Here is a 22,167-nt window from a genome sequence, read left to right on the forward strand (position 1 = left end):
GGGACTTCAGGATGTGCCTCTTCTCACTCCAGGACATTCTGAAACTGCATAGAGAGGCCTGATTTCTACAGGGTCTCATTTATACATTTGGAACTTCTCTACACACCATAGTCACTCTGCTTTATTCTTGTAGATCTATGTGGAGAAACTCAGAAAATGCCCTAAATAGCCCAACTCCATTTCCAAGGCAACAAGATCCAAAATCAATAAGTTGGGTCTTCACTGTCTATATGGCTAACCTGAAATCAGTAAAGAAACAGGGAGCTACTCAGAGAAAAGTCAGAGATCCTGACCCTCGGTGGGTGGGGAGCTGATGCTATCTCAGCATCACAGAACAGTGGAAAGTGATAGCATGTAAGGAAGTTCAAGTCATGTGTAAGATATTAGTCCCGCTCCCCATTTGTTTTCTCTCCCTCTTTTATGACTTTAGGACTCTTCTTTTTCTCCTTTTAGGGTTTGTGTTGCAGACTACAAATAGAGTCTTTGATATTGCCGAGACACTGAAGAGCAAACTCCTGAGACAATAAAGCAAGGAGTATTCAGGTTTCCTGGCAGATAAGGTCAGTGTGTGAGCATGAAGACAGGTTGTTTGTGTATCATCTAGTCAGCCTTTGACCGGGGACTGTGTTGTGCTGTTTTTGTGGAATCTGTGTTCAATACATGTACTCTACAATCACATAAACACACACACAAGCACACAGACACACACACATGCACACGCATATTGTGCACTTAGGTACTCCGAATATTGACAATGAATTGTTACTTAAGATTGCTATAGAGCAAGTGGGAAAGGGGTTGGTTTTTTTTCATAGACCAGAGTTATGACAGAGAGCATGGAGACTGTGATGATGTGATAGACCTGAATACATCTCTACTTTGTTCATGTCTTTGCTGACAATTCTTTTTCCTCTATGATTTGAGGTATAAGACTAATCACTTTTCTCTATAAAAAAAGAGAAGTGGAAGAGGCAGAAATCAAGGCCCTCTGGGCAGATGTAAGGAATACAATCAAAAACTCCCCAGACTTTGTGAAATAGTGCTCTCCTGTGGATAGACTCGTGGATGGAGTTGATGAAGATAGTGGAGAGGTGGGCCCCAGATTGGAATCAGCATCAAAAATTTTTGAAGAATCTTTATCTGGAACCACTCCACAGGAAGCCTTTGAAGAGATCACCCCCAACACATCATCAGACAAGCACTGTGTGGAGACTAAGGTGGTAGAAAATCCCGGTAGCTCACCACCAGTTCATGACTTGGAAAGACTCATGTGAAGTGGACTCCATTACATCTGGCTAGCCACACCCACTTGAGACTGCAGCTCACCAGGAAAGCAAGGAGATACTAGTGACAAGGTGCATGAAGTCTGGAGCACTGAGCAGCACAGAGCAAGATTCATCCCCCTTTCCATGTCCTCAGTGTTTGATTCCCCGCATCCACTTTGCTGTGGTAAGAGAACATAACGTGATTGGCATTTGCCCTTTCCTTCCTGCCACCCTGACTATCTTGCAAAAATAGGCTTTAACTTAGTTTAAGCCACTTCATTTTCTTCCACACTTGTTGGGTTCATGTCCTCATCTTTTCAGTGCTATGTAGAGATTAGAGGAAGCACAATAAGAAAATACGGAATCACCTGCCAATGTAAGGAATGTGCTGTGCATTGTCACTTTCTAAATGTTGGACTCTCAGGGATCTGACATAATGGAGAGATGCTAATGCAAGAGAATTTCCATTGTATGAGATCATGTTTTCAGCATTAGGGAGACATCCATAGGAAATCTTCAAGTAGATCAGGGAGATAATGACACTGTGACTGAAGTGCTAGCAGTGACAGTGTCAGAAGCTGGGACAAAATCTCCAGAAAGCACCTGACACTGGGTGTGGTTAGCTAACTCTATATACCTATTCCATGTTCTCTTTAGGTGACATGGCACAGGGAGATGGGGGAAGATCTGGTTTCTCAGCTAGCATTGTAGACACAGTGCACACAGATTCTGTTGGAACAAAATGGCCAGGGAAGGCCAGCACTCCAGGAAGTCTTCTCACATCTGCATATGTGCTGAAGCACCTGTGCATTGTTGTTCACACATGATCATGTACATTTTGTAAAATGTATGCAGATCATGGAAATGTGTAAACATAGTTCATACATTTAAGATTCCAAAAGGGAAATCCACAAATATTGGAGCAAACAGTTGTCAAATAACTCAGCTCATTAATTTACTTACTTTTCTTTTCAAGTTTCTAAAGTATGGGTTGCTTATTGCTTGTCTGGCATTATTCAAAAATCACTGGTGTTGTCATATTTTTTGGTTGCTGAGTGTGCCCATATATTTCCAATTTCCCAACAATTCTTCCAGTGTGTGTACAAAGAGCCTCTTCCTCTCCTGGTGGGTGGGTGACCAGGGTTACCATTCAGTGGGTGAAAGCAAATCCAATACTCTCTGGCCTCTGCTCCCTGTTTTCTGGCCTCTGCCCTGAGTGTGTGCACGAGTAGACTGGCTCTCTCTGCAGGATCCTGGATACTTAATCTTCTGTTGAGGGGAGAGTTGACCTGGCTGTGGTCCACAAGCCACGAGATCAAAACGAGGGTGATTTGCAGGAATTTTTGGCTAGGATGGGGATCTGGAACTCACCTCTGCCCTTTGACCTGAGTGTGGGTGGAATTGGACCTCCCCCTTATTCTATTTTAAACTACAGAACCTCACTTGTTTCTCCCTAGTGTTCATGGCCCACGTTTTCTTTTCATTTGAATGGGGTCACAGAAAACAGGCCAAAACTATGAGCAATATGTTTCTAGAATTCATTGTACTTCTGCTCTCAAACACGCTGACTCTCTAGAAAACTTTCAAGACAGGCTTGTGCCATGCTCTGGTCCATGGAGGTTTATTTCCTCATGCTGCTTCTCAGCCTAAGTTCCTAGAATCCTTATCTAGCTGGAACTGAGTATTCCATGCTTATTGTCACACAAATACTGTACAAGTCTTGAGTATACTACGTACTAATTAAATTACTGAGGGCACTCCATCACAAATTCTTTTGCTTATAGCTAGGTTTGCAATGTGGAAGGCATGAGTAGAGTTTCCTCCATGCTGGGGTGTTCCCTAAATTCCTTCGTGATATCAGAATCAGTCTTTGTGGAAACTGCTATGTTTATGCTTATGCACAACCTTTTGATATGTGCACAACCACTCACAGTAGATTCTTCTAGAGGTAGTCTCAATAGACATGCTGTTTGTAAGATCTGCTCCTTATGTTGAATGCTTCCCAATGCCTCCTCTTCAATCCTTTTACTACTATAGTAGGGGATCCTAGGCTGGTTTTGGTATGTTCACTAAATTTACTCTGCTGAATGACCACATGCTGTGTTTTCTTTAGTCTAATTTATTTAGTGAAATCTTTGTCTCTCAGACACATTCACACACACAGACACACACACACACACACACACACACACACATACACACATGCTATGTGTTTGTGTTATTGACAGCTAGAATGACCAGATGGCAGGATAGCAGGAGACAGCTTTTGATGTTCCCTATCTTCCATTTTCTCTCTTAGAAAAGGGGCACCATCAGAACTTACAAAGATGTAACTCTTTTACCCCAGTAATGTTTCCAAATTTTAATTCATGCAGGCATGACTATTGAGATCAGCAAGAAAGTTCCCTGGAAACCTATATAGAAATGAAGGATGATCTTGTAAAGGTGGCAGCTGACCTCCAAAGAAAAAACATGGAAGAGGAAGCATTTGTGGAGTACCACAAATTTTTAACGTGAGAGCTTGCTGTTCCCATCTCCTTTCCTGTGACTGACCCCTCACTAATACTGTCCTCTGGTTCATGCTTCTGTCCTGTGCTGACCTTATGGAACTTGACAAAGACATGTATTAGTCTGATTTCTGGCAACTCACACACATGCTTTTCCTTAATATTCAAAGACATGAGGACCAAAAGTGGTGGCATTTCAAGAGTAGTTCATAAGCTTGTGCCCACATGGCCCAGATTTGAGGGGAAACATTGGAAGGAAAGCATGATGTCTGAATTTGTGAGTGTGTTGAGTGCACAATCTAAACATAGGAATTCAGCCACAGGCTTATTTCTGTGTGTGCCAGATCCCAGAACTCCCTTCGCTTAATCCTGCAGTCTATTGATTAGGATAAGCAAGAGGTTAGCCTTTCCTGTAGCTACACAGTCAGCAGAGGACTGTAGACTACCTGGGGTCAACGTGGCTCAGGACAGGGTCATTGTAATTGGGTAGGCAGAATAAATACAAGGTGGCAGAGCTGTCACTTGAAATGACGCTTATATCCTCAGTGATATGAATGTTCTGTGTTTGAGGAAGGAGTGTTGGTAAATGTCTCACCCCTCATGCCTAGCGTGAGTTTGGTGAAACAGAACCTAACGGGATATGTGCAGGTGACTCTAAGGTGCCAAGCTCTGTGGAATAATGTGTGGGCATGACATCATTGAACTTCAGAAGACTGTGTGTGCTGAGCAGGCACATTGCCCTCACATTCTACAGAGGAAGAGAAAGTTCATGAACTCAGACACCACAGGCCACAATTCCAAGAGCATGGCTTCTTTGGTTTTCCATCATTGGCATTCTGCAAGGTGAAGGCAAATCTTGTGACTACACTAAATATCACTCTCATTTCTTCTCTCTTCCAAAGACAAATAAGTTTTACTAGGGGACTTCTGTGTCCTAACCAGACATCAGTTTGTCACACTGATTTTCAGTCCCACCCTCCACTCAAGAATATTTCTTGTTTCTTGGACTGACAAGAGTGTTGACATAGGTTAGCGGCCCGTCTGGGGGTGGTATCTGACTATGCACCACAGCACAGCTCCCCACAGCTCTATGTACCCCCAGTGTCTCTTTTCTCTACCTGTTGCTCTCAGAGGTGAGGTTGTGCCCCGCTGGAGTCAAGCACTGTGGTGTTGTTTGAGCAAACATCCATATACTTATTGCGTGTGGAAAAATGAGACCACTATCTGTATCCTGGTTTGAAGTTCAGTAGGATGGTCTGTTTCCTCACAGTCCTGTGAGTTCATTAACTCTATCTGTGCTCTACTGAGTGCTGGGATGACAAGCATGCACCATGTTGGCTTTCATGTACTTCTTAATGGCTGGTATTTACTAAATGTACCAGCTGATGGAAGAGTGAGGACTATTGTCTCTTCAGACACTGTAAGGGAAAAGGATGTGGGACTTCAGGATGTGCCTCTTCTCACTCCAGGACATTCTGAAACTGCATAGAGAGGCCTGATTTCTACAGGGTCTCATTTATACATTTGGAACTTCTCTACACACCATAGTCACTCTGCTTTATTCTTGTAGATCTATGTGGAGAAACTCAGAAAATGCCCTAAATAGCCCAACTCCATTTCCAAGGCAACAAGATCCAAAATCAATAAGTTGGGTCTTCACTGTCTATATGGCTAACCTGAAATCAGTAAAGAAACAGGGAGCTACTCAGAGAAAAGTCAGAGATCCTGACCCTCGGTGGGTGGGGAGCTGATGCTATCTCAGCATCACAGAACAGTGGAAAGTGATAGCATGTAAGGAAGTTCAAGTCATGTGTAAGATATTAGTCCCGCTCCCCATTTGTTTTCTCTCCCTCTTTTATGACTTTAGGACTCTTCTTTTTCTCCTTTTAGGGTTTGTGTTGCAGACTACAAATAGAGTCTTTGATATTGCCGAGACACTGAAGAGCAAACTCCTGAGACAATAAAGCAAGGAGTATTCAGGTTTCCTGGCAGATAAGGTCAGTGTGTGAGCATGAAGACAGGTTGTTTGTGTATCATCTAGTCAGCCTTTGACCGGGGACTGTGTTGTGCTGTTTTTGTGGAATCTGTGTTCAATACATGTACTCTACAATCACATAAACACACACACAAGCACACAGACACACACACATGCACACGCATATTGTGCACTTAGGTACTCCGAATATTGACAATGAATTGTTACTTAAGATTGCTATAGAGCAAGTGGGAAAGGGGTTGGTTTTTTTTCATAGACCAGAGTTATGACAGAGAGCATGGAGACTGTGATGATGTGATAGACCTGAATACATCTCTACTTTGTTCATGTCTTTGCTGACAATTCTTTTTCCTCTATGATTTGAGGTATAAGACTAATCACTTTTCTCTATAAAAAAAGAGAAGTGGAAGAGGCAGAAATCAAGGCCCTCTGGGCAGATGTAAGGAATACAATCAAAAACTCCCCAGACTTTGTGAAATAGTGCTCTCCTGTGGATAGACTCGTGGATGGAGTTGATGAAGATAGTGGAGAGGTGGGCCCCAGATTGGAATCAGCATCAAAAATTTTTGAAGAATCTTTATCTGGAACCACTCCACAGGAAGCCTTTGAAGAGATCACCCCCAACACATCATCAGACAAGCACTGTGTGGAGACTAAGGTGGTAGAAAATCCCGGTAGCTCACCACCAGTTCATGACTTGGAAAGACTCATGTGAAGTGGACTCCATTACATCTGGCTAGCCACACCCACTTGAGACTGCAGCTCACCAGGAAAGCAAGGAGATACTAGTGACAAGGTGCATGAAGTCTGGAGCACTGAGCAGCACAGAGCAAGATTCATCCCCCTTTCCATGTCCTCAGTGTTTGATTCCCCGCATCCACTTTGCTGTGGTAAGAGAACATAACGTGATTGGCATTTGCCCTTTCCTTCCTGCCACCCTGACTATCTTGCAAAAATAGGCTTTAACTTAGTTTAAGCCACTTCATTTTCTTCCACACTTGTTGGGTTCATGTCCTCATCTTTTCAGTGCTATGTAGAGATTAGAGGAAGCACAATAAGAAAATACGGAATCACCTGCCAATGTAAGGAATGTGCTGTGCATTGTCACTTTCTAAATGTTGGACTCTCAGGGATCTGACATAATGGAGAGATGCTAAGGCAAGAGAATTTCCATTGTATGAGATCATGTTTTCAGCATTAGGGAGACATCCATAGGAAATCTTCAAGTAGATCAGGGAGATAATGACACTGTGACTGAAGTGCTAGCAGTGACAGTGTCAGAAGCTGGGACAAAATCTCCAGAAAGCACCTGACACTGGGTGTGGTTAGCTAACTCTATATACCTATTCCATGTTCTCTTTAGGTGACATGGCACAGGGAGATGGGGGAAGATCTGGTTTCTCAGCTAGCATTGTAGACACAGTGCACACAGATTCTGTTGGAACAAAATGGCCAGGGAAGGCCAGCACTCCAGGAAGTCTTCTCACATCTGCATATGTGCTGAAGCACCTGTGCATTGTTGTTCACACATGATCATGTACATTTTGTAAAATGTATGCAGATCATGGAAATGTGTAAACATAGTTCATACATTTAAGATTCCAAAAGGGAAATCCACAAATATTGGAGCAAACAGTTGTCAAATAACTCAGCTCATTAATTTACTTACTTTTCTTTTCAAGTTTCTAAAGTATGGGTTGCTTATTGCTTGTCTGGCATTATTCAAAAATCACTGGTGTTGTCATATTTTTTGGTTGCTGAGTGTGCCCATATATTTCCAATTTCCCAACAATTCTTCCAGTGTGTGTACAAAGAGCCTCTTCCTCTCCTGGTGGGTGGGTGACCAGGGTTACCATTCAGTGGGTGAAAGCAAATCCAATACTCTCTGGCCTCTGCTCCCTGTTTTCTGGCCTCTGCCCTGAGTGTGTGCACGAGTAGACTGGCTCTCTCTGCAGGATCCTGGATACTTAATCTTCTGTTGAGGGGAGAGTTGACCTGGCTGTGGTCCACAAGCCACGAGATCAAAACGAGGGTGATTTGCAGGAATTTTTGGCTAGGATGGGGATCTGGAACTCACCTCTGCCCTTTGACCTGAGTGTGGGTGGAATTGGACCTCCCCCTTATTCTATTTTAAACTACAGAACCTCACTTGTTTCTCCCTAGTGTTCATGGCCCACGTTTTCTTTTCATTTGAATGGGGTCACAGAAAACAGGCCAAAACTATGAGCAATATGTTTCTAGAATTCATTGTACTTCTGCTCTCAAACACGCTGACTCTCTAGAAAACTTTCAAGACAGGCTTGTGCCATGCTCTGGTCCATGGAGGTTTATTTCCTCATGCTGCTTCTCAGCCTAAGTTCCTAGAATCCTTATCTAGCTGGAACTGAGTATTCCATGCTTATTGTCACACAAATACTGTACAAGTCTTGAGTATACTACGTACTAATTAAATTACTGAGGGCACTCCATCACAAATTCTTTTGCTTATAGCTAGGTTTGCAATGTGGAAGGCATGAGTAGAGTTTCCTCCATGCTGGGGTGTTCCCTAAATTCCTTCGTGATATCAGAATCAGTCTTTGTGGAAACTGCTATGTTTATGCTTATGCACAACCTTTTGATATGTGCACAACCACTCACAGTAGATTCTTCTAGAGGTAGTCTCAATAGACATGCTGTTTGTAAGATCTGCTCCTTATGTTGAATGCTTCCCAATGCCTCCTCTTCAATCCTTTTACTACTATAGTAGGGGATCCTAGGCTGGTTTTGGTATGTTCACTAAATTTACTATGCTGAATGACCACATGCTGTGTTTTCTTTAGTCTAATTTATTTAGTGAAATCTTTGTCTCTCAGACACATTCACACACACAGACACACACACACACACACACACACACACACACACACACAATGCTATGTGTTTGTGTTATTGACAGCTAGAATGACCAGATGGCAGGATAGCAGGAGACAGCTTTTGATGTTCCCTATCTTCCATTTTCTCTCTTAGAAAAGGGGCACCATCAGAACTTACAAAGATGTAACTCTTTTACCCCAGTAATGTTTCCAAATTTTAATTCATGCAGGCATGACTATTGAGATCAGCAAGAAAGTTCCCTGGAAACCTATATAGAAATGAAGGATGATCTTGTAAAGGTGGCAGCTGACCTCCAAAGAAAAAACATGGAAGAGGAAGCATTTGTGGAGTACTACAAATTTTTAACGTGAGAGCTTGCTGTTCCCATCTCCTTTCCTGTGACTGACCCCTCACTAATACGGTCCTCTGGTTCATGCTTCTGTCCTGTGCTGACCTTATGGAACTTGACAAAGACATGTATTAGTCTGATTTCTGGCAACTCACACACATGCTTTTCCTTAATATTCAAAGACATGAGGACCAAAAGTGGTGGCATTTCAAGAGTAGTTCATAAGCTTGTGCCCACATGGCCCAGATTTGAGGGGAAACATTGGAAGGAAAGCATGATGTCTGAATTTGTGAGTGTGTTGAGTGCACAATCTAAACATAGGAATTCAGCCACAGGCTTATTTCTGTGTGTGCCAGATCCCAGAACTCCCTTCGCTTAATCCTGCAGTCTATTGATTAGGATAAGCAAGAGGTTAGCCTTTCCTGTAGCTACACAGTCAGCAGAGGACTGTAGACTACCTGGGGTCAACGTGGCTCAGGACAGGGTCATTGTAATTGGGTAGGCAGAATAAATACAAGGTGGCAGAGCTGTCACTTGAAATGACGCTTATATCCTCAGTGATATGAATGTTCTGTGTTTGAGGAAGGAGTGTTGGTAAATGTCTCACCCCTCATGCCTAGCGTGAGTTTGGTGAAACAGAACCTAACGGGATATGTGCAGGTGACTCTAAGGTGCCAAGCTCTGTGGAATAATGTGTGGGCATGACATCATTGAACTTCAGAAGACTGTGTGTGCTGAGCAGGCACATTGCCCTCACATTCTACAGAGGAAGAGAAAGTTCATGAACTCAGACACCACAGGCCACAATTCCAAGAGCATGGCTTCTTTGGTTTTCCATCATTGGCATTCTGCAAGGTGAAGGCAAATCTTGTGACTACACTAAATATCACTCTCATTTCTTCTCTCTTCCAAAGACAAATAAGTTTTACTAGGGGACTTCTGTGTCCTAACCAGACATCAGTTTGTCACACTGATTTTCAGTCCCACCCTCCACTCAAGAATATTTCTTGTTTCTTGGACTGACAAGAGTGTTGACATAGGTTAGCGGCCCGTCTGGGGGTGGTATCTGACTATGCACCACAGCACAGCTCCCCACAGCTCTATGTACCCCCAGTGTCTCTTTTCTCTACCTGTTGCTCTCAGAGGTGAGGTTGTGCCCCGCTGGAGTCAAGCACTGTGGTGTTGTTTGAGCAAACATCCATATACTTATTGCGTGTGGAAAAATGAGACCACTATCTGTATCCTGGTTTGAAGTTCAGTAGGATGGTCTGTTTCCTCACAGTCCTGTGAGTTCATTAACTCTATCTGTGCTCTACTGAGTGCTGGGATGACAAGCATGCACCATGTTGGCTTTCATGTACTTCTTAATGGCTGGTATTTACTAAATGTACCAGCTGATGGAAGAGTGAGGACTATTGTCTCTTCAGACACTGTAAGGGAAAAGGATGTGGGACTTCAGGATGTGCCTCTTCTCACTCCAGGACATTCTGAAACTGCATAGAGAGGCCTGATTTCTACAGGGTCTCATTTATACATTTGGAACTTCTCTACACACCATAGTCACTCTGCTTTATTCTTGTAGATCTATGTGGAGAAACTCAGAAAATGCCCTAAATAGCCCAACTCCATTTCCAAGGCAACAAGATCCAAAATCAATAAGTTGGGTCTTCACTGTCTATATGGCTAACCTGAAATCAGTAAAGAAACAGGGAGCTACTCAGAGAAAAGTCAGAGATCCTGACCCTCGGTGGGTGGGGAGCTGATGCTATCTCAGCATCACAGAACAGTGGAAAGTGATAGCATGTAAGGAAGTTCAAGTCATGTGTAAGATATTAGTCCCGCTCCCCATTTGTTTTCTCTCCCTCTTTTATGACTTTAGGACTCTTCTTTTTCTCCTTTTAGGGTTTGTGTTGCAGACTACAAATAGAGTCTTTGATATTGCCGAGACACTGAAGAGCAAACTCCTGAGACAATAAAGCAAGGAGTATTCAGGTTTCCTGGCAGATAAGGTCAGTGTGTGAGCATGAAGACAGGTTGTTTGTGTATCATCTAGTCAGCCTTTGACCGGGGACTGTGTTGTGCTGTTTTTGTGGAATCTGTGTTCAATACATGTACTCTACAATCACATAAACACACACACAAGCACACAGACACACACACATGCACATGCATATTGTGCACTTAGGTACTCCGAATATTGACAATGAATTGTTACTTAAGATTGCTATAGAGCAAGTGGGAAAGGGGTTGGTTTTTTTTTCATAGACCAGAGTTATGACAGAGAGCATGGAGACTGTGATGATGTGATAGACCTGAATACATCTCTACTTTGTTCATGTCTTTGCTGACAATTCTTTTTCCTCTATGATTTGAGGTATAAGACTAATCAATTTTCTCTATAAAAAAGAGAAGTGGAAGAGGCAGAAATCAAGGCCCTCTGGGCAGATGTAAGGAATACAATCAAAAACTCCCCAGACTTTGTGAAATAGTGCTCTCCTGTGGATAGACTCGTGGATGGAGTTGATGAAGATAGTGGAGAGGTGGGCCCCAGATTGGAATCAGCATCAAAAATTTTTGAAGAATCTTTATCTGGAACCACTCCACAGGAAGCCTTTGAAGAGATCACCCTCAACACATCATCAGACAAGCACTGTGTGGAGACTAAGGTGGTAGAAAATCCCGGTAACTCACCACCAGTTCATGACTTGGAAAGACTCATGTGAAGTGGACTCCATTACATCTGGCTAGCCACACCCACTTGAGACTGCAGCTCACCAGGAAAGCAAGGAGATACTAGTGACAAGGTGCATGAAGTCTGGAGCACTGAGCAGCACAGAGCAAGATTCATCCCCCTTTCCATGTCCTCAGTGTTTGATTCCCCGCATCCACTTTGCTGTGGTAAGAGAACATAACGTGATTGGCATTTGCCCTTTCCTTCCTGCCACCCTGACTATCTTGCAAAAATAGGCTTTAACTTAGTTTAAGCCACTTCATTTTCTTCCACACTTGTTGGGTTCATGTCCTCATCTTTTCAGTGCTATGTAGAGATTAGAGGAAGCACAATAAGAAAATACGGAATCACCTGCCAATGTAAGGAATGTGCTGTGCATTGTCACTTTCTAAATGTTGGACTCTCAGGGATCTGACATAATGGAGAGATGCTAAGGCAAGAGAATTTCCATTGTATGAGATCATGTTTTCAGCATTAGGGAGACATCCATAGGAAATCTTCAAGTAGATCAGGGAGATAATGACACTGTGACTGAAGTGCTAGCAGTGACAGTGTCAGAAGCTGGGACAAAATCTCCAGAAAGCACCTGACACTGGGTGTGGTTAGCTAACTCTATATACCTATTCCATGTTCTCTTTAGGTGACATGGCACAGGGAGATGGGGGAAGATCTGGTTTCTCAGCTAGCATTGTAGACACAGTGCACACAGATTCTGTTGGAACAAAATGGCCAGGGAAGGCCAGCACTCCAGGAAGTCTTCTCACATCTGCATATGTGCTGAAGCACCTGTGCATTGTTGTTCACACATGATCATGTACATTTTGTAAAATGTATGCAGATCATGGAAATGTGTAAACATAGTTCATACATTTAAGATTCCAAAAGGGAAATCCACAAATATTGGAGCAAACAGTTGTCAAATAACTCAGCTCATTAATTTACTTACTTTTCTTTTCAAGTTTCTAAAGTATGGGTTGCTTATTGCTTGTCTGGCATTATTCAAAAATCACTGGTGTTGTCATATTTTTTGGTTGCTGAGTGTGCCCATATATTTCCAATTTCCCAACAATTCTTCCAGTGTGTGTACAAAGAGCCTCTTCCTCTCCTGGTGGGTGGGTGACCAGGGTTACCATTCAGTGGGTGAAAGCAAATCCAATACTCTCTGGCCTCTGCTCCCTGTTTTCTGGCCTCTGCCCTGAGTGTGTGCACGAGTAGACTGGCTCTCTCTGCAGGATCCTGGATACTTAATCTTCTGTTGAGGGGAGAGTTGACCTGGCTGTGGTCCACAAGCCACGAGATCAAAACGAGGGTGATTTGCAGGAATTTTTGGCTAGGATGGGGATCTGGAACTCACCTCTGCCCTTTGACCTGAGTGTGGGTGGAATTGGACCCCCCCCTTATTCTATTTTAAACTACAGAACCTCACTTGTTTCTCCCTAGTGTTCATGGCCCACGTTTTCTTTTCATTTGAATGGGGTCACAGAAAACAGGCCAAAACTATGAGCAATATGTTTCTAGAATTCATTGTACTTCTGCTCTCAAACACGCTGACTCTCTAGAAAACTTTCAAGACAGGCTTGTGCCATGCTCTGGTCCATGGAGGTTTATTTCCTCATGCTGCTTCTCAGCCTAAGTTCCTAGAATCCTTATCTAGCTGGAACTGAGTATTCCATGCTTATTGTCACACAAATACTGTACAAGTCTTGAGTATACTACGTACTAATTAAATTACTGAGGGCACTCCATCACAAATTCTTTTGCTTATAGCTAGGTTTGCAATGTGGAAGGCATGAGTAGAGTTTCCTCCATGCTGGGGTGTTCCCTAAATTCCTTCGTGATATCAGAATCAGTCTTTGTGGAAACTGCTATGTTATTGCTTATGCACAACCTTTTGATATGTGCACAACCACTCACAGTAGATTCTTCTAGAGGTAGTCTCAATAGACATGCTGTTTGTAAGATCTGCTCCTTATGTTGAATGCTTCCCAATGCCTCCTCTTCAATCCTTTTACTACTATAGTAGGGGACCCTAGGCTGGTTTTGGTATGTTCACTAAATTTACTCTGCTGATTGACCACATGCTGTGTTTTCTTTAGTCTAATTTATTTAGTGAAATCTTTGTCTCTCAGACACATTCACACACACAGACACACACACACACACACACACACACACACACACACACACTGCTATGTGTTTGTGTTATTGACAGCTAGAATCACCAGATGGCAGGATAGCAGGAGACAGCTTTTGATGTTCCCTATCTTCCATTTTCTCTCTTAGAAAAGGGGCACCATCAGAACTTACAAAGATGTAACTCTTTTACCCCAGTAATGTTTCCAAATTTTAATTCATGCAGGCATGACTATTGAGATCAGCAAGAAAGTTCCCTGGAAACCTATATAGAAATGAAGGATGATCTTGTAAAGGTGGCAGCTGACCTCCAAAGAAAAAACATGGAAGAGGAAGCATTTGTGGAGTACTACAAATTTTTAACGTGAGAGCTTGCTGTTCCCATCTCCTTTCCTGTGACTGACCCCTCACTAATACGGTCCTCTGGTTCATGCTTCTGTCCTGTGCTGACCTTATGGAACTTGACAAAGACATGTATTAGTCTGATTTCTGGCAACTCACACACATGCTTTTCCTTAATATTCAAAGACATGAGGACCAAAAGTGGTGGCATTTCAAGAGTAGTTCATAAGCTTGTGCCCACATGGCCCAGATTTGAGGGGAAACATTGGAAGGAAAGCATGATGTCTGAATTTGTGAGTGTGTTGAGTGCACAATCTAAACATAGGAATTCAGCCACAGGCTTATTTCTGTGTGTGCCAGATCCCAGAACTCCCTTCGCTTAATCCTGCAGTCTATTGATTAGGATAAGCAAGAGGTTAGCCTTTCCTGTAGCTACACAGTCAGCAGAGGACTGTAGACTACCTGGGGTCAACGTGGCTCAGGACAGGGTCATTGTAATTGGGTAGGCAGAATAAATACAAGGTGGCAGAGCTGTCACTTGAAATGACGCTTATATCCTCAGTGATATGAATGTTCTGTGTTTGAGGAAGGAGTGTTGGTAAATGTCTCACCCCTCATGCCTAGCGTGAGTTTGGTGAAACAGAACCTAACGGGATATGTGCAGGTGACTCTAAGGTGCCAAGCTCTGTGGAATAATGTGTGGGCATGACATCATTGAACTTCAGAAGACTGTGTGTGCTGAGCAGGCACATTGCCCTCACATTCTACAGAGGAAGAGAAAGTTCATGAACTCAGACACCACAGGCCACAATTCCAAGAGCATGGCTTCTTTGGTTTTCCATCATTGGCATTCTGCAAGGTGAAGGCAAATCTTGTGACTACACTAAATATCACTCTCATTTCTTCTCTCTTCCAAAGACAAATAAGTTTTACTAGGGGACTTCTGTGTCCTAACCAGACATCAGTTTGTCACACTGATTTTCAGTCCCACCCTCCACTCAAGAATATTTCTTGTTTCTTGGACTGACAAGAGTGTTGACATAGGTTAGCGGCCCGTCTGGGGGTGGTATCTGACTATGCACCACAGCACAGCTCCCCACAGCTCTATGTACCCCCAGTGTCTCTTTTCTCTACCTGTTGCTCTCAGAGGTGAGGTTGTGCCCCGCTGGAGTCAAGCACTGTGGTGTTGTTTGAGCAAACATCCATATACTTATTGCGTGTGGAAAAATGAGACCACTATCTGTATCCTGGTTTGAAGTTCAGTAGGATGGTCTGTTTCCTCACAGTCCTGTGAGTTCATTAACTCTATCTGTGCTCTACTGAGTGCTGGGATGACAAGCATGCACCATGTTGGCTTTCATGTACTTCTTAATGGCTGGTATTTACTAAATGTACCAGCTGATGGAAGAGTGAGGACTATTGTCTCTTCAGACACTGTAAGGGAAAAGGATGTGGGACTTCAGGATGTGCCTCTTCTCACTCCAGGACATTCTGAAACTGCATAGAGAGGCCTGATTTCTACAGGGTCTCATTTATACATTTGGAACTTCTCTACACACCATAGTCACTCTGCTTTATTCTTGTAGATCTATGTGGAGAAACTCAGAAAATGCCCTAAATAGCCCAACTCCATTTCCAAGGCAACAAGATCCAAAATCAATAAGTTGGGTCTTCACTGTCTATATGGCTAACCTGAAATCAGTAAAGAAACAGGGAGCTACTCAGAGAAAAGTCAGAGATCCTGACCCTCGGTGGGTGGGGAGCTGATGCTATCTCAGCATCACAGAACAGTGGAAAGTGATAGCATGTAAGGAAGTTCAAGTCATGTGTAAGATATTAGTCGCGCTCCCCATTTGTTTTCTCTCCCTCTTTTATGACTTTAGGACTCTTCTTTTTCTCCTTTTAGGGTTTGTGTTGCAGACTACAAATAGAGTCTTTGATATTGCCGAGACACTGAAGAGCAAACAGTTGTCAAATAACTCAGCTCATTAAATTACCTACTTTTCTTTTCAAGTTTCTAAAGTATGGGTTGATTGTTGCTTGTCTCTTCTTGAATGAGAAGCTCAAGCCAAATTGCAATGCTCTTCTCAATGAGGCCCAAATAAGAGTCAGCCTTTCCTAGCTCTGAGCTGTGTTTTCAGCAAACCACACATTTCCAGATGCAAATGACAGCATCAGTCTTAGCCAGCCTAGAGCCAGTGTACTTGGCATTCTACATATTTGCATGATATAACATGGGAGCAGGAGTAAACTGTTCTGTTCTATTGGACTTTAGAAATAATCAGGAAAGTGTGAGTGGCCCCAGGTCAGTTGAGAAAACTGTCCCTTATATATTGTTGAGCTTAGTGCACCATCTTCAATCAGCATGGCAGTCTTGGGCTGTGACTTATGTAGGCTATATTGTATATGGATAACCCTGCAGTTACATGTTATCAAGGATCTACCCAATACCTACAACACACCTTAGTGGGGATTGTGTGTGATGTTATGATATTGAGAAAGTCTCTGCATGTTTCCATGCTGCCTGAAACCTTAAAATTTGATAGAGTTTCTCATGGGCTCACAGGTTTTTTGGGGGGAAATGATCTACATGCCTGAGCATGACCACTGCAGGCTTTCTTCAAGGCAGAAGATCTGGAATGCTAGCAGTTTGGCCCATTCTATATCTGCAAGGCACATGCCATGAAAAACACTCTTGTGAGATTCAGTCTCAAGTCCCAAGAGGACCAAGGGAAATGTACCCCTGACATAAGAGTGCAGGGAACAGCAGACCTGGAGATCTGAAACATGGATAAAGAAGACATGTCTGTACCAGGATAGACACATGGGAGGTTTACCTTTTCTCTGTGTGTTTGTCCTGTTGAGCTCCTAGTAGCCTTCATGTTACCCACCTGAAGTGAGAGCAAACTTTGCCCACTGAGTCTGTGAACACACACAGAAATTTCTTTACAACTCACTGTCACACCCAGAAATATGTTGATCCATCCACTATGCTGACAGTGAAGTCATGCTAACAGCTACAACTCAGCTATGGCCAGTACTTGGAGAAGGAACTCCCTGTCTGCTTTTTGGTTTCATTATGGGGAGGGGATTCCTGGAGAGATTCCCAATGTCTTTGTGAATTTTATCCAGGTCACCAGAGCTGAGATCTGCTCAGGGACACTAGACCCTGTACCCTCAGACTTCTCTCTCTTTTCTATTGCAGGTCAAAACTCCAAAGTCCTCCACACTGTGGTCTTTCCAAAGTATGCTTGTGATCTGTTCCTCTGTTCTGCATGGAAGATCACCTAAAAAGGCACAGAGATATGTGGTGTACTATGTGGTACTCTGGTAAAGATAAAAAAACTCCATGCTGATATGAGGCTGCTTCTTCCCGTTTGGGTGCACACAACTCCCAGAAAACATATCCAGAGGCTATGTCCATATATTTCACACCACAGAAGTAACCCTGGATGACATGGCCTGGCCACCTTGGATTTGATGATGATTGTATTTTGTTGCTTTGAAGAGTGCCTTGATTTGATACATTTGCCTAAAACCAATAGGGTGAAATATTCATTCTAGTCATGGTTAATGCCTATAAACCCAGACACTGGCACACTGAGACTGGAGGCTTCCTACAAGTTCAAACCAAGCTCAAATACAGAGTGAGACACTGATGTAAAACAGGAGGGCAGGGAAGCAGAAAGGCAGGAACAAGGCATGGAGGCAGGCACATTGAGTAATTATAAAAGAAGGAGGACTCAGTTCCTTGTGTGGCCTTGTCTGAGAAATTGCTCTGTAGTACACCTTTGAATACAAAGTAAACACTACCAGACAGTGAAGCAGACCTACTGGATGCCTCAAGTGAAGACCACGGACCAAAGATGTGCTAGGAGGTACATCTCATGTTCATCTAATCATCCTTGCTTTTATATGGTACTCCAGAAAAATACTGGAGCAGTCAAGGTGGGGAAACACTGAGGTCAGAGAGAAGGATGAGAGTCATTCAATGGGGTGAGGGCTTCACTTAGCTTATGTGAGACAGTGAGATTGACAGTGCCAGGGAGTTATAACAAGCAGTTTTCTCTTGGTAGGTAAAGTAAGAATACCATATAATCCATACAGTCATTCCCACACAAAATGGAAGGACTGAATATTGCTATGCCAAGAAAAGGAGGAAATTTTATGTATCCAGGAAGAACTGGGCCTTCTCAACCTCCCTGATTGTGGGCTCCTGTTTGATGTGCACTGCCTAGGTCTTTCTCTGTACAATTCCCTGTGAGTAGATCGAGAATCATAGCTTCCCAATGATGAATGAGAACATGATGTCCAGACCATGTGCCTAACAGCTGTATGAATGGAAGTATTTTAACTAAGTCAAGAGAGTTTATTCTAATGACTGCATTTTGTCTTTATGAAGAAGCACTTGAATTGTGCACACACAAAGAGTTTTCCAGTATTAGACATGCTGTACAGTCTTGTGGTATCTTCAAGGAAACTCAGTTCCTCCTTCTCTACAGAGATTTTGAGAATGATTATCTCATTTTGAGGGCCACAAATGGCACAGAACAAGCAGAATTTCTAGGAATGGAAATGTATAAGCCAAACTCAGATAGATATTTCTAGGTTTTGAGAGATGAAAAAGTACTTTTGCATTCACAGTTCAGGAAGTGCTGATGTGTGAGGCAGTCTTCTGTGTCTTCATGCTTCAGTTGCATAAGTTCTTATTGCTTTGTCTAACAGAAACATACCATGGTAAATGGAAATCTGACCTTTGTATCTGGACTCAAATGGAAGATGACACAGAAAGTTAGCATCAATTCACATGAGGCAGAGTGAATTCTATTCTTCAGGAGGTAGATACAGGGCACTGTGGGTTTCAGACCAAGAGGTGTCCCACTTGAGGTGAATTATGATGACTTGTAAAGAGGCACCAAAAGAGAGTTCCATGGCAGAGTTGTCATACATCAGTGAGCAGTCCTGTTGGCATATATATATATATATATATATATATATGTGTGTGTGTGTATAATATTATATATATTATATTATCCTTGGTGTTAGAAAAGGAATGCAGGTTTGTGTCATACTCTCCATTGTTGGGCAAGAGCAGGTAGAACAGTGGTGTTTTGTGTAAAGAAAAGCTCTTCAGGTTTTTGGGCAGAACAATGATGTGACCGAACCAGACTCCAGAATGTAAAATGAAGGAGTTGCAAGACTTGTTGCAGTGAGGAGGTCAGTTAATGTTTGGGAGCTGCTAATTTCCAATGATGAGGACACATTGTTGGCCATGTGTTCAGGAATATTCGATTTCAGAGACCTAGCGGCTGACGAATTGAGGTTGTCAAGTCTGTGACAGGGCAGGTTTGGATTTGTGGTCATGCAGATGGCAGTGATCCCACCATAGTCATGAACAGGGCATCTAAAGGAAGACTGACTTTGGAAATGATTCCCAGGCAACTGAGGAGGAGGCATAAAGTGAGCAGGAACCTGCTGTGGGGTGCCAGAGACACAAGCTGCAGGAGAAATGCCTATGGGGTTCACAGGTGCCACGTAGCAGGGTCAGCATGAGGAGGAATTCGGAATGTAACCCAGGAACAGGCTCCATCAGGAAGTGGATTTAGATCCCATGCTGAAGCTGGATCTCACTGAGCATGTTGGCTAATGAGTTTTAGGTCATGTTGGCAAGGTTTAAAGGAGCCATAGAAAGCTAGGGTGTACTGGCACAGTCCTGGAATCCTATCAATCAGGTCATGAGACTGCTGGATGGTGATTTTGACACCAAGTTTTGCTACAAGGGAAGACCGAGGCTTGAAAAAAATATGTGCTGAATTTATGTCTATTATAGTCTAACAGAACTCTCATGTTGAGCCTTACATCTAGACTTTAGATCCCAGAGAAAGGGGAGTGATGAGACCACTCTTTATAGAACCTGTTCAACAGAGTCCTCAAATGTACAGGAACTGGGAAATGTTTTGATCAAGGTTTTGTCCAGTTGGTTTTGTTCTCTTCATTTTACCATTTTTGACTTCCTTTCTGTTTACAAAGGCTTTATATTTTAAAATAAAGCTTACATAAATGAACAGTGTATTTAATAACTCCTGTGAGGAAACATCTAAGTGCATACACCACTTAGACAAGGAAACAGGAACCTTTTAAGAGCCTTGCCAGTTTTGCTATTTCTTTCTTTTGAGATTGATTACTTCCTCAATTTCTTTAGAGTTCATCATCTCAGTGTGACTCCCTCCATGCTATCAGTATTTCAGTACTGCTTGAGTCTTGAAATGCAGTGTTTAGGTATTTGACTTCTACATCTGGATTGCTTAACTTAACATCTGTAATATTCATCTCCACTCTGGCATTCAATTTTCTGAGGTGTGTTTACACCTGGTGTGCCAGTGATGTAGGGGATGGAAGAGAAGAAAGGAGACATAACATAATTCAACAGTAGTTGGTACAGTACCACATCAGAAGAGTATAAGGGGATCCTCTTCACATAGGGAGAAATTACACAGGTCGCTGTGGCATCATTGAAGGTAGGGAGCTGATGACCCAGAGAGACTGCTGAACTGATGTTTGAAGTAGTCCTGGGAATTCTTGGCGAAGATGGAATCAGAGTCTCCTGTTGGCAGGAGGGAATCAGAGGTAGGTTAGAAGTTGAAGGACAAAATTTACAGTTGAGACATCAAGTAAAAGTGGGCATGGATGTACAAAGGATCTTGTCCTCAGTGAGAGATCAGCTAAGAATTAATTGATTAAAGCTCAGCTTCTTCTGAACTTTATGGATCAGTGGGACAAAAGTGATCATTCCCTCTTCCTTCTCTACCTATCAGACCAGACAATTGTCCTGTCATCATTTGGTAAATCATGGTGGATTCTTTGTCTTCTCAGTTCCATCAATGCCTTGCAGGCTTCTTATTGAGTGGGAACTAACTCACACACTTTTTGCTACAAAGAGATGCTGCCAGAATTAATTCTAGTGGTTTTCTCACCCAAATATAAACAGAGTATATAGGATTCGAGCCTCTATGACTCAGAACACTTCAAAAACTAAGTAACTTCCAGAGGGTTTCAACTGGATGCTATGGAAGTCTTCCTTTTAGGTGCATATTCTAATTAGCACCGTCTGCTCTTAAAAGATATGCTGACACCACTGCTGAGTTTCTAAGAAAAGTTGCCAAGAAGCAACCTCAAGAGCCAGAGTTTGAAGAAATTCAACACCATACACTGCATATGAATGCCATTTCTAATGATATGCAATACCATTTTAGTCTGAATTCTTCAGCAGATCTAGTGTTGGAAAAGTAAGGAAATCATCCTGCATTCATTTCTAATAATTTTTCTATCTTGTGATGTTGTCCCACAGGGACTAGCGGTTTTTGGTTTTAGCACAACAACCCCCTAGTTACTCAAAATGGTTAGCCTGAAAAGATCTAAATTTTGCTCGATTCATCTTCCTTCTCATTTCTACTGTGCCTTTGCATCATTAGGTCAGTGTTCAATGATGAGATCCAGAGAGAGACAGAGAGGGAGGTACGTATAAAGGGGCAAGAAGAAGGAGTGGGAGGAGGAGGAGGATGAGAGGAAGAGGAAGAGAAAGAGAGGATGGAGGACCATGAGGACTATGAATAGGAAGAAAAGATCCAAGAGGAGGACAACAGTGACAGTGATGAGCAAGAATAGGAGGAAGAGTTCCATATGTTCCCTAAAGGAAGACAAGAAGTGTGGAAAAGAGAAGAGCCAGGAGGAGAGTAGGAGGACAGAGAAAGGAAGAAAATTGAGAGGAGGATGAGGAAGAGAAATAAGGGAGAGGAGAGATATGGAGAGTAGAAAGAAGAAGGAGACTTGAGGGGATGTAATTTTCACACTGACAACTTTTGTATTAAAGGAAATATCATTTTGCTCCTGGAGAAGCTGCAATTCCCAAAATTAGGACCAACTTTCTTTCTCAGTCAACAACTTTTGCTTTACACTTGAAGACATATACAGGAGGTTGAATAAGTTTTGTC

At 42.7% G+C, this 22,167-nt stretch overlaps 2 long non-coding RNA genes across 23 annotated transcripts in view; one reads left to right on the forward strand and one right to left on the reverse strand.

The window, feature by feature from the left end:
* The window catches only part of LOC121138124, a 29,649-nt gene extending 12,185 nt beyond the window's left edge, over nucleotides 1-17,464 (forward strand). For 4 of the 22 annotated variants that reach the window (XR_005875312.1, XR_005875311.1, XR_005875314.1 and 1 more), the window contains exons 7-15: nucleotides 454-560; nucleotides 925-1,449; nucleotides 5,663-5,769; nucleotides 6,134-6,658; nucleotides 8,851-8,988; nucleotides 10,873-10,979; nucleotides 11,345-11,868; nucleotides 14,061-14,198; nucleotides 16,083-16,749. This is a non-coding gene — a long non-coding RNA (uncharacterized LOC121138124). Of the gene's footprint in view, nucleotides 1-453; nucleotides 561-924; nucleotides 1,450-5,662; nucleotides 5,770-6,133; nucleotides 6,659-8,850; nucleotides 8,989-10,872; nucleotides 10,980-11,344; nucleotides 11,869-14,060; nucleotides 14,199-16,082; nucleotides 16,750-17,381 lie in introns of those variants that run through there. The other 18 variants (XR_005875296.1, XR_005875300.1, XR_005875299.1 and 15 more) reach the window with 15 other exon arrangements.
* Nucleotides 17,465-17,647: 183 nt separating this feature from the next.
* Nucleotides 17,648-20,914, reverse strand: LOC121138125. The gene is made up of 2 exons (XR_005875318.1): nucleotides 20,622-20,914; nucleotides 17,648-19,949 (listed from the first exon to the last, which is right to left on the reverse strand). It is a non-coding gene; the product is annotated as an uncharacterized LOC121138125 (long non-coding RNA).
* Between the last annotated feature and the right edge of the window lie 1,253 nt (nucleotides 20,915-22,167).

The sequence above is a fragment of the Mesocricetus auratus genome, unplaced genomic scaffold, assembly GCF_017639785.1.
Source record: "Mesocricetus auratus isolate SY011 unplaced genomic scaffold, BCM_Maur_2.0 contig_3169_pilon_obj, whole genome shotgun sequence".
Lineage (NCBI taxonomy): Eukaryota > Metazoa > Chordata > Mammalia > Rodentia > Cricetidae > Mesocricetus > Mesocricetus auratus.